The sequence below is a fragment of the Dermacentor andersoni genome, chromosome 1 (genome assembly GCF_023375885.2).
Source record: "Dermacentor andersoni chromosome 1, qqDerAnde1_hic_scaffold, whole genome shotgun sequence".
Taxonomy (NCBI): domain Eukaryota; kingdom Metazoa; phylum Arthropoda; class Arachnida; order Ixodida; family Ixodidae; genus Dermacentor; species Dermacentor andersoni.
In genome coordinates, this window is record NC_092814.1 from 187,793,151 (window position 1) to 187,806,362 (window position 13,212).

The 13,212-nt window shown below is 47.9% G+C and overlaps 1 protein-coding gene across 2 annotated transcripts in view; it reads right to left on the bottom strand.

Moving 5' to 3' along the window:
• The window catches only part of LOC126547364 (uncharacterized), a 178,410-nt gene that overhangs the window by 64,749 nt on the left and 100,449 nt on the right, over positions 1–13,212 (bottom strand). The gene's annotated exons all lie outside the window — the stretch shown is intronic.

The window sequence follows — 13,212 nt, forward strand, 5'->3', positions numbered from 1 at the left end:
CCGCGACCTTTGAGATGACATGAAAGGCAATGAAAGTGAAAGAAACATATCTCAACAATGTGATTTGAAACCCAGAACCTTCTTGCTTATAGCAACATCATGGCGCTGGTCATACTTGGAACATTGAATACTGAAAGCTGGGATCGACCTGTTCGTGATTGATCAGTAAGGGCAATGATAAGCGCTAAAGTCAGCGCGACAGCCTTCTGTCTTCTGTAAATAGAAATACGCGACTAATCACGCATAAACAGTGAACGAGGTGTAATGACGGGAGCCTCGAGGCAGCGAAATGTATTTGCACAACCAGGGACGCGCGATCTGTTAGGTTGCTACAACGTCACAAAGTGGCAGTATGCAAAATTTCTGAGAACGGGGCGGAGAGAGCAGCCAATCGCCAAGCGGTGAACTCCCCGGAAGTGTACTTCCCTCGTTTGTCGTCTGCTTGCAGACAGTATACTACAAAACGAAATATTTCTCGTCTTCCAATGAATGAAATCTTTACCTAAAAAATGCATTTTTTTTCTTATAAAGCTTAAACATGTTTTCTAATAGACGTGTGACTACTACAATTTATACCTATTAGTTTCTCTGCGTCGTCCCTAGGTGGTGTCGCGCGCAGCGAGAAGAAAAAAGAAAAAAGAGACGACGGGAGCAGTGGCGCACTTTTCAAGAGGCAGCAACATTCCAGTGGCTCGCTGGCACCGATCATTGGGTCGATTTCGCCGTACAACCAACGCACTATTTGTTTCGAGAAACGAAAGCGACGCCGGAATTCGCTATCTGCCATTTCTTCAAACTCGTTTCGCACCACCACCCCGCTCTCCTTCCTCCTCGAGCAACGCCAGCGCAACCACCTAAGTTCCGAATTAAGCTATGGATTGGATCCGAACGTGCCATTCCTCCGCCGCAGCCGCCGGTTGGATCCAATCCAAACCACCAGACGCGCCATGCGAAGCCGGTCTCGTAACGAGCGTATGATCAGTTCAAATTTCCCAACTCCCGTCGGGTTCGGCGTCTAGCAGACGACGTGCTCGGTTGCACGATGATTGACAGGAGCGTGTCCTCATTTTGACGTCACCAAAAACGCGTCCCGCACGTCGGCGCGGAGTAGGCCAATCGCGCGCTCCGGTAACCGAACGAACGCTCCGAACAACGATCTCCGATTGCACCCCAAAAAGAAAACTCTGGCTGTGTAACGAAATCGAAAAATCTGGTTCCACAATAAAAGAGCGCGAACCTTGTTTGTATACGGCAAGGGATCAGGCTGCCCAACGAGGCATCTTAACAATGCAATAGAAGTTAAGCTTTCAATCAGACACACAATTTAAACGAGCCTAACGTTGTTCGAACATCTCAGACGCTCGTCGTTTACATTGAGCTCCCGCATTCCGACACCGGAGTTCAGCAGTGACATAGCTTCCAATTCAGCCGCTGACAGCTCTTTTCTCTTGCAGAGCAGTCCTGGAATGAGTTCTATAATCCGTCACTTCAACCAAACTGCCATGTTGCAGAACACCAGCGACCGAATTCAGCGAGCTTTCTTTTCGTAAGTTCTCTTTGCCATTGGATGGCCGCCTTCGGTAATGATCCAAGCAGCATCACGATTGGCTGGAATTTCCCCTTAGTAACAATTCCAGAGTAAGAGCTTTTTGTGAATACGGGCCCTGTTTCCGTATGCTGGGCCTATGGCTCGCAAAGATAAACATATTTTCTTGCAGGCTGGTGAGTACAACAATTTCAAGCAATTTCGTAAAGTTAACTTAATTCATTGAAAATGTTTTAATTCTGCTAAATCTGTTAACTGATGCTCTAGGACAAGTTTAAATACGTTTATTAAAAGTGTTCTGGAAATGCCCCTCGTTGGTAAGGTGCTTTTTGTTACATACACACAGACGCACATCAGTGCGAGCGCCAGCGTAACGCCCTGTAATTATGGCTCCGCCATAAAAAGCGCCAAAGGCAAATGCCAAGTTAGCTGAAGGGAGTTTCCCGACGCACACTATGTTCGTGGGCTATTGTACGAAGATTACGCTCAACCGGCTGTCACAAAATTAAAAAAATTTATTCGGCTTCGTTTTCTACGCGGTTGATCGCGCTCTCCGCTAGAGGCGGCGCACAGCGCGGCGTCCCCAGAGCGCGTCGCAACGGTGACGTCACGACGAGGCTTAGCGCCCGCGTGCAGCTGCAGGCAACTCGCAAGCCCCTTATACCTACATACGTCCTTCCCCACGCCCCGCTGTCCCACGCACATAGACGTTTGCCCTCGCAGGAAAGAGTACAGAAGCGCATGCGCGCTAGAGTCAGCGCGGTCCTTTGTGCGCCAACGTCAACATGCACCGAGACACGACCAACCCCATCGCCGGTCCTGCGCCGCAAATATTAGCCGAGTGGCTTCGGGTTCTGCCCGTGTGCAGGGCGGGGTCGGGCCTCTCGGTTATTGTAAGGGGCTGGCCGCGACTGCCGAGAACGAAAACGCTGCTGTAGTCGGACATCCGCGTCCGTGGAGGGCTCCGCATTCGGGGCAGCAGTCGAGGCTCGCGTTCCCTCGAGCAGCTAGCCTCGCCTCAAACACGCGGTCGCCTCACGCCCCTGTTGTCCTTGTATATGAGCATACGCAGGGATACTACTACACGCCCCGAGCGGTGGTTTCTCCTGCTGATCGGACTGTGGCGCGAATTTGGCGGGCTCGCTCTCCGGTGGGCGGAGCGTCTATATACTTGCGAGTATTGTGGTTTTTGGGGTGAAGTTTCAGTTTCAGGCATAAAACTTACTCTATGTCGGCGCCTTTAGGTGACCACCGCCCTCCGAGCGACAGAGAAAAAGAATAAGAACATGACAAAAACCATAAACAAAGTTTGAGAGAACGAACGCGCAGCAGAGATCTTCTGTCAAGCACAGTCCAAAATCTGCACTTCTAATCCAGGGAATCCCGTTAGTCACATCAGAAGGATCAGAAGGGTTACTTGACTGGAACACATCAGTGTGCGACAAAACCAAAATATTCTTCAATGTGTTATCGCATCGTAGGCTAAAAAGTACTCAATACAGCAAGCCCGGCGGAAATAGGTATCGATTGGAAATGCTCATTTTGCTTGCCAAATGTGTTTTTCTATTTACCGTGTTATTATCTTTCGTTTCTCGTTGTGATGCTCAAAGGGAATGGCGAATTCAGGTTAATTTATTTTCTTTCCCACAGTTAAAGTGATAAGAGGCGTACAGAACCTCACGCTTTTGGCGAGAAGGCGTGCCCGGATTCGGAGCGGTACCTATGGGGATAATCCAAATTGATATGAATATTGAGCACTGCGGTGACACAATATCCAGCGTGGGGAGCCGTTCCAAGGTTAATGTCTCTCAAGCCGTGTAACAAGGAGCTTTTCAGTGACCTCTTCGTTATCCACACAAAATAAATAAATAAATAAATAAATAAATAAATAAATAAATAAATAAATAAATAAATAAATTGAGAGTTTGGACAACGCTGTATCATAGTGATAAACAACAGCGGTGTAGGATTTTCCACTATTAAAGAAACGCGTCCTTAATTGACGATTATTAGAATGACTAAAAACGCGTCCAGGCGTTGCTGAAAAACGACCGGCTCTGATTGAAGCTCATGGTTGACAGCGCGAAAAGGCGGGGACAAGCAGAAACGCGCTGAGTCATGAGTCTGTTCCCATTGGACCAGTTCTCCATACTTTTTCTGATTGAAGCGTCGAGACGCAGACGGGATTCCCACGTTAACGATAAATGATGTAAGGTCGCTCCATGGTCACTTCATTTTGTAGTTTGCTCCTACTCAATTTTCGGAGTGAGGCAAGCTTGCCGACTCAAATGTGGTGACGCGTTCCAGTATTTGAGGCCATTCATTTTGATTTGAGACTAGTGACAGCCAGAAAAGCTTAAGAAGCCTACCGCAAGTCCATTCTTTATGTTCTTTTTCCTAGGCGGTAACGTATGCGGCACTCTCTCTACTGGACGTTCTTCATTGTTTCTGGCCGCGTATACACGCTCCTGCGCCTTGCTCAGGCGTCTCTCGCTGAACGCGATATATCCTGCGCGGAAGCTCGTGGTTGTGCGTCTGGCCGCGCAGTCCGGTGCCGTTCGGAGCACTTGGGTCGACCGCACGCGCTTCCGGTCTTCCATGCAGCAGCAGCACTCGGGGCCCATCTGAGCCTCCTGCGAGGTGCTCCTGCGAGGCGCTCGTGCTAATTCCGCGCCGCGCCGGCTGCCTGCAACGATGGCCGTGACATATACGGCGCCGGTGAGCCGTGAAATGAGCCGCTCCCGATGACCCGAGCCGGCCGCTGCCATTCCTGCACCGTCCCGATCGCGTAACAACAGCCCTCGCCCATTTCCGCCTGCTCCCTCTGTCGCGGAGCCGCTTCGCTCCTGAATATCTGATGCGCACTCGCAAGCCACCCTTTTATACACGCACGCACAAATACTGCGCGCACACGGAAAGAAGGGGTGTGCGCATGGAAACCCTACCGAGCCTTTGAGATGATCTGTGGTCGTATAACAACTTCCAGGAGCCGGTGACCGGCGAAGATTTTGTATAGGTTTAAGCTAGCAAAGGACACGCGTACAGAAAGTCCTACGGGCAGCGTTGTGCGGATGTACACTGCATATGATGCTTTGTGGGCGTAGCTAAGCGAACATCTCCAGCTTCCATTAGGAAATATATACCTCGCTATTTCCCGATTGTACCCCAGTTGCGAATGTTTGGTCAAATAAGCCATATACCGTGTCACACAATCTGCAGAGGTGTCGGCTGAATAACTTACGCACTTTTCTGAGTCGCCGCGCCTCATAAGTGTGCGGGCGCGCAGGACTAGAAACGCGCTACATGCGCAAGTGTACAGAGGGAGGAGTCTGGCCGGCAGCCATATTTATCAATTCTTTTTCAACTCAAAGCTACGCAGGCGCTTCTGCGTGTAATATCTATACGTTTGTGCTAGCACAGTTGTTATAAGCTATCGCCATAGTTTCATCTCGTTCATGATCACGAAATATTTTCCGCCCAGGTTAGGACACCAATCCACGATCAGCTCTTAGTAAGTTCTCGTCTGCCACTATTCTATACTACTTCTTTCTATTCTAATTTCACAAAATGCACGTAATTACTAGCAACCGCTGCGACGATTGTCACGAAAAAGAAAATTAGCGAATAAGCATAGGCCATAGTATATATATATATATATATATATATATATATATATATATATATATATATATATATATATATATATATATATATATATATATATGTAATATGTATCAAACGGGGAAGCTATACCACCACTTGCATATCACCGGTGAAGAGAGGACGCAAGTAATATAGGCATATACGCAGAAACCCGTGAATCTGTCGGCACTCCAAATGGCCAAGTAACTATGTCCCTCTTCTTATAACTTAGGTCCGTTGTAGGACTTTGTCTTTTGAATTCGCAGTGAAGCATACAAAACGAAAGGATGTTCAACAGGATGCACTGAAGAGATGAATGCTCACGCGCGCGTTCACTAACGTGACGGCTCGATGGAGCTGAATGAAAGCCCAACGCATACACCGCTTCTTTACTTCACCTCGGCCTTCCTCCTGCTTTGTGAGCGTGTATACGAATCCTTGCATAGGGAGGTTCTTCTCTCAACCACGGCGCTTGCGTGCGATTGCTCCCCTGGGAAGAGGGTGTTGGGGGAGCGGCCGCCGTTCCCGCTGCATTGAGTCGATGCCGTTAGCACACACACACAAGCAGTGATCACAAAGAGACCGGGAACGCGCCTACTCCTTTTCACAAGCTGTGGGCGCGGTTTCGCGCACGGAGGGAAGTGCGCCGTCGACCAGCGAACTTGTTCTTCCCGCGAGGTTGAAAAGAAACGATACAGAATGATGCAACCCTGCAAGTGGCAACATTCACTAAATAATGGAATGAAGGACGGCGCAGCTAGGTAGCGTTCGCTTGTGACGACTACAGAAGGGAAAGAATTTCAGCGCTGGACCTCTGCAACTTCATACGTATTAATGAAGTGCCAGACCACGAGACTTGCTTCGTTTGTCATGACCTCTGGAGAAGACATAGGTAGCCTTCATTTGGCGCCCGTCATTCCCTAAGCTATCGTGAAGCGATATCCAATTAAGACGCACCGCTATAGCCCACTTCGACAGCGTTACCCTGATCGGTGTTGTGCGGGTAAGAGGCCAAAGACAATTGTGGGCCATGTGCATCACCGCCAAAGCCATTTCACACGACAAAAGCAGCACGAGGCTCTGCTACCAGGAGCGTTGCTCAGCACTCAGCGTTCCACGTAAAGGTTTGCCTATTTTTCACCCGCCCTTTTGTGTATAAGTATGCGACGTAACACAACGATATACGACGCTGAACCAGCAAGTTTCCGCAATGTTCTGAAACTCGAAGACACTTAGGGTTGGAAAGTTTAAGAAAAGGGGTGCAAAATATTTTTTTTTTTTACGACAGTGCACTCAACGACGTACAACAGCGCGGTCCGGTCGCTCAGCTGTTATACAAACGGCATCGGATCCAGAAAAGCGGGGTTTCTTTCGAAAGAAGTATGTGCCCAGGAGCACAAATAGCTTTTATTGCCCGATAAAGAAAATAAAAATGTTTGAGGCACTCACAGAACCGTCTCGTAATCAAAAGACCACGCATTGCGTATTTCTGTTTGCCGCTTTCTACAAAATAGCCCTTATGGCGAGCTCAAGTGATCATGGCAAGGCTATATCAAACGCCAAAGTAAGCATTTCTCTTTGTGCTGACACAGCTCTTCAGGAGGGATTATCTATCGAATCTACCTCTCAAAATTATTTATTTATTTATTTATTTCAAAGTACTGCAGGCCAATGTGGTGGCCCAAGAAGGTGTGGGTTACATCCAACATGAATGTACAAAACAACAGACAACAAAAAGCAAGCTTAAGATAGAAGGTAACACTCCAACTGAGCGAAAAAAATTATTGGGACCAAAAATATCAGACAGCAATGAATTCCAATCTTCCACAGTTCTAGGAAAATAACTGAATTTGAAAGATTTTGATCGGGCAAAGATTGGGGTTAGTGCAAATTCATGGCCATGGCGTGTGCGTCGTGTTGTTAGGGGTTTTATACTGTCAGGCAGATCTATTTTTGTTACCAAACATACAATTGTAAAGAAATGAAAGGCGACTAAACTTTCTGCGGGCTTCTAGAGTAGAAATACAGTTTAGTTGCATTAGGTTAATTGAGCCAGATTTTTCAAACCTTGACTTCCAAGTAGTGCCAACAGCTAGACGCCTTATTCGTTTGGTTGCATTAGAGCGGACCTTGCAATTTCTGTGAGGGCTCTGTTATCTCACATTGTGTCCTATAATAATCTTAGCTTTCAAAAATCCCCGAATATACTGCTTGTTGCTTAAATGATTCATGAGTAATGTCAAGCGTGGGGTGTCGAAAGTAAGAGGGAAGAAATATGCCGAAATAAAACACTGCTAATCTGAGTAACGTCGCTTCAGACAACCACTCAAACATGTGCCCAGCGAGTGAAAATCACATGCACGACAAACTTGTTTATAAGCACTCTGCCATGTGTCCTAGGCGTCGTCTCAAATCGGGATCATTTATAATTAAGTTTGGCAGCCTGTTCTTTCTTTATTTAATGCAGGTACCTGCAATAATGCTTTGGTGCTTTCGTCCTTAACAATTATTGACAATCTATCGATAATATATCTTTCCCCATGCCCCATTCTGTCCATCAAAAGTTGCATTTGCATTTTTCCTTTAGCCTGTCTCTTTTGTTTTATTTCATTATCCGCAACCCTTCAGACTTCTATTCTGCCTCAGTGATAGTTCCCGCTTCACATGTTTTAATTATACGCAAGAAAAGTGGAAAAATACTTATCAAGAAAGCGGTCAGGCAAGGAGACACAATCTCTCCAATGACATTCACTGCATTCTTAGAAGAAATATTCAAGATGCTAGACTGGGAAGGATTAGGAGCGACGATCAACGGCAAATATCTGAATAACCTTCAGTTTGCCTATGAGATTCTCCTGTTCAACAATGCTGGGGACACATTACAAGAATTGATTGAGGACCTTAACCAAGAAAGTATAAGAGTAGGTTTAAGATTAATACGCAGAAGACATAGGAAATGTTGAATAACTTGTCGAGTGAACAAGAATTCATGATTGGCAGTTAGCCTGTAGCATGTGTGCAGGAGTAAGCTTATCTAGGTCATTTACTCACAGGGAACTCTGATCATGAGAAGGAAATTTACAGAAGAATGAAAATGGGTCTGAGCGAATACGGCTGACATTACCAAATCATGACCGGGAGCTTACCGCTGTCGTTGAAAAGTGTACAAGCATTCCATTCTTCCAGTACTATGATATGGGACAGAAACTTGAAGGTTAGCAATGAAGCTTGAGAATAATTTAAAGACCGCTCAAAGAAGTGACAGAACGCAAAAAATCGCAGTTTCGCCCGAAAGGCGAAGCGCCGATTGTGATAGTAAATCCATAAATAGCTATACGAAGTAAGGATAGTAGTTTTATAGGATAGTAGTAAACCTCTAAAAATTCACTTACTAACTAAATTAACAACGATATAATGTGTTCGTGCAATTGACGTGCGTGAATATCTCGCTTCAACTCGAACGAAACGTCGAAAGCACAGCGCATACGAAGCTACCGGTACTATACGCACACTCTGCAAACATCGCAGATCGCATCATGGATTCCAACCAACTAGCCGGCCACCGTGTTTTACCTAATTAACAAGCACGGTGCCACGTACGCACAGGTAAACATGAATACAACAAACTTGTTAACATTCGCTTACTAATTAAATTAGCAATGATCGAATGTGTAAGCGCGACTGAACGAGGACGTAGAAATAAACACACAGAGACAGCACTGTCTCTGTGTGTCTGTTTCTTTCTACGTCTTCGTTCAGTCGCGCTTACAGATCCTATATCATGGATGCAAACCAACTAGCCCGCCAACGTGTTTTAACTAAATTAACAAGCACAGTGTCGTGCGCGCACAGGTAAACATGAACACATCTCGCTCGATGAGCGCGGGAACTCGCTGTCAAAATGCTGGAGTGAGGAATCGCGGCAGCAGCACCGATCGAATTGATCTTTGTGCATCTCTCGCTCCAACTCGAACGAAACGTCGAAAGCAGAGCGCATATGAAGGTATCTGCACTACGCGCACTCTGCAAATATCGCAGATATCTTTGAAGATGAGGCCCGCGTGGGCGTGCACTTTGGCCATGTCGCAAATCGCTTTCAGCATACGGCGCCCGCACGGCCGCGCCGCGAGCAGCAGCCGCCGGAGAAGAACGCACCCCCTCTTTCGCCTCACCTCTGTGCCTCGCGCGCGACAAGAGAGGAAGCGCTTCCGGTCCGCCTTCCTCGCTCGCACACGCGAGATCGAGCCGCGTTCGCCGGCTCAACATCGCAAGTTTTCACTCGCACATGCAGCATACGGCGCGTGGCAAAGATTTTAACGCGACATCGTTAAGGAGCTCGTGTCGCAGGAAATCCTGCGTTGGCAGGATTTTGGAACCACGCATACCCAGGCCTTCCATGTGACGCAAAGAATTGACTGAAATAATTGAATTTCTGAAGCTAAAATACTTGGAAAAATCGTAAACTACGACTTACACACAACCTACAGGCATGCTTTGGCTCTCGGATTGTAATCTGGATATACGACAAAACATAATTTTGTTACGTGAAAAATCAAACCCCTTTTCCAGTGTTGCTACAATGCATAGGCCGGAGACGGTGTCCGCCATTTGCGGACGCCGGCGCTTAAATATCTCGGAGTCCACGGAGCGGCGCGCCCGATTCCCGCTTCCTTGAAACACTTCCAGATGGCGCTCGCTTCCGCCGCATCGCGGCCCATTCAAGAGGCCTCGTTTCTATCAGAAAACCCATCTTCGTGCATAGCGTTCGTCACGAGCGTTTCCCGGTAACCATTACGGTTACACACGCGGCATTTGCCGGGAAGCGTGAGAAGCAGTCAGGGAACTTTGAATGCTGTCGCGTTCCATTGCTAAAGGCGAAGCTTAAGCGTCCTCCAAATTTTTATCGCCCTTGTACTTTATACAGAACCTCACGGCGACGGCGACGGTAGATATGCGCCTGGAGTGTCCATATAATTGCTATCCCAATAAAATGTTAGACCATACGTTACATGAAGAGAGCTGTGTGGATTAGAGAGCAAACGTGAGTAGTGGAAGTTGAAATTAACATAAAAAATTGGAGCTGGGCAAGGCACGCAATTCGTAAAGCTGATAATCGGTGGTCCATTAGAAACACAAGGTGGGTGCTAGTATAAAGGAAGCGCGTCGAGGACGGCAGAAAATCAGGTGGGGCTATAAAATCAGGGTATTTGCAGGCACAGCGAGAGCAGGTCAGGGGTATAGTTAGAGATCGCTGGGAGAGGCCTTCGTCCTGCAGTGAACATAAAAATAGGCTGATGACGTTTTACAACACCCAAAATTTGTCCGGAATCTGAACACGCTGTAGCTCTTTGGCCACAGTTCACTTCGTGCTGCGAAGCCACATTTTCGTGTTTACAGAACGGTGTCTGTCGCCCCTTGGATACCACCACCCCCACCTTTTCCTCGTACTGTAAGTCGTACTATATGTGCAGTGACGCTTCTGAACAAAGTGCGTCAGCATTATCGATCAACGACTTGAACCAATTTTATCCGAAACCAACTAGAATGTTAAACCGCTATGTGCTTTGTGTACTGTACTGTACATTATTCTGACGTGCACTTGAACGCGTGTTCTTTCGAGGCTGGTAAATTTATGGAAACGGTCACGCTGATCATTGTGGTGATGTTGACTGATTAGCCTTGACTTCTATGACAGACAGTGTAGTTGGAGGTTCCAGGCCCTGTCTTCACCAACCTATGATTTATTGTATTACCGGTCTCCAAAATTGAAGTATACGCGGCTTTGTGCATTTCGCCTCTGTCGGAATGCGGTCGCCTGAACCTGAGGAGAGGCCAAGAAGGGGAGAAGTCAAGAAGGAGGAAAAGCCAAGAAGGAGCAATGAACGCTGATGCGATGCCAAAGTGCGATAGGCAGCGAAACTTGCACGTGCGGGTGTTACGTATTGAAATTTTCTGTCATAATTTGGGAGTGTCAGTAGCCATGGCTTATTTCGGTATTTCTGTTTTAGGGCTGCTTTTATAGCTCTCCGTAGCCATGACAGGGATCCTATGTGAAGGGAACCTGCATTTCGTCGTCGGTTGCCGCTCGACGACATTGTCGACCAGCCCCTTAGATTGTACCGGCTGCCGAAGGAGCTGACATCGAGCCTGTATGCGCGGCATTAGAACCGCACCTGTAACTTTGTGCAGCGTGATCAGATATCATCCAGATGGACGTGCGGGTGCTGGGCACTTTGCCTTTAGGTCACATGAGCTATATATTAGGCAGCTCTTTTTCTATTCCTGTAATTAGTATAGAAATAGAGGCATTTAGTCGCAGTGTAATATGGTGGTGGTGATGGTGGTGATGCTGCTACAGGCAGGGTTCGCCTGGCAGACCTGGCCGGAAATCGCTCCGCCTGAGCGTCTTTTCCTACGCCAAATACGCCACAACGTGTCTGTCAGCCCTGTGCCAAGCATAAACGTGAGAAGAATGCGTCACACTTCCATTGCCATTTTGTTCACGGCTGTGCGAGGTACGGGCGAGCATGGTTGCGCTTTACGGCGCCGTAGCAGACGCCCGCAAGGGAAGCTGTTGAATAGGGGTGTTGCAGCGATCTGCCGTAAGAATATAGCCCCAACTACAGATGAATGATGTGCGATTATGCCATCAGTTGACCACGCTTCTTTCATTTCTTGTCGTTTGATCCGAGCTTTGCTTCCTCCCCCCACTCTCATACGACACCATAGGTTCAGTGCGCTGCCACTTCGGTTGGACCCTTATATCATAGTGCAAGAACATTTTGGCTAAGAAATTTCGTACGAACTTGAGTGAATTCCGCCTCAGGGGCTGAATTCACAAAGCTTTTCCTTAGTAAGTGCTGTTTTTGATTGGCTGATCGCCTTCGCTAATAATATGTCCTACATCACTATTGGCTCGCATGAACGCTTTTAGCGTAAAAACGTTTTGTGAATACGGGCCCTGTTCTATAGTGTAAAAGCGTTTTGTGAACACGCGCCCAGTTTCACACCATGGCTGCCACGCAAAGGAACGGGGCAAGGCCCGTGAAGAAGTCTGATAAGTTACTGCGCAGGTGACCCAAATCAGCGTGCTACTGACTGCACTTGTACCACGGTTTCTCAAAGCCCAAGGTCACAGCTCCGTGTTACGCGTAGTCTGACACTTTGGGAGGTGACTACATTGTAACTCGCAACACTCTCCCCTTCAAACAGCGAAAAAAAGAAAGCAGGGGTCATATTCTGTCACGACGCTTTTTGCTTTTACATTCGTTTTGGCCTTCGTCAGTGGTTCACACGAACCCCCGACCGCGCCATCACTGGGATCGGCTACTCAATGGGACGGGTGACACGAAAATAATATTCATTACAAAGTATTCACTCGTAGGACGCGTTCGTCGCCCGCATTCTTTCACGCGGTGGTTTCTCCAGCAACATGAAAACGAATGAACCACACGCACTGCGTGCACAGCACGCCGCTGCTACCCCACGCGTGGGATGTGTTCGCTCATTTGCGCGCAGTGGCTGGCGATGCCGCGCACGGTCGAGTAGGCGCAGGTCGATACGCTGGAGCGGGGCGCACGTGCTCCAGCCAGCCGGTTCGACAGCGCCTGCCAACGCAACTTTTGTTTAAAACTCTCGAGATTCCATCGCAAATGAGTTAATCGAACGCAGCACGCCAACGCAGCCTCGGATTCCAGGCGCGCGCTCATTTACGTGACCGTCGGCGTGCCTTGCTGCTGAACTCGAGGAGAGAGGAGGTAGAGGGGGGAAGGGAGATCGGATGTTTTCTCTTGTAGCGGAGAGTCAGAAGCAAAGTATCGACCGTGATTAAGCTGCTGCTGCCGCGTGCTGCCGTTGATGATCGCGTATAGTCCTCTCGTCTGATCCTCGGTGCATGAAGCTCTACTTTCCTCCCCAAACCACACCCTTGCGTTTCACCCACTTTCCTTTCACCCTCGCTTACCAGTTATGTTCTTCGCCCTCTCTTTTTTATTTTACGCGAAGCTCAACGGTGAACACGCCGC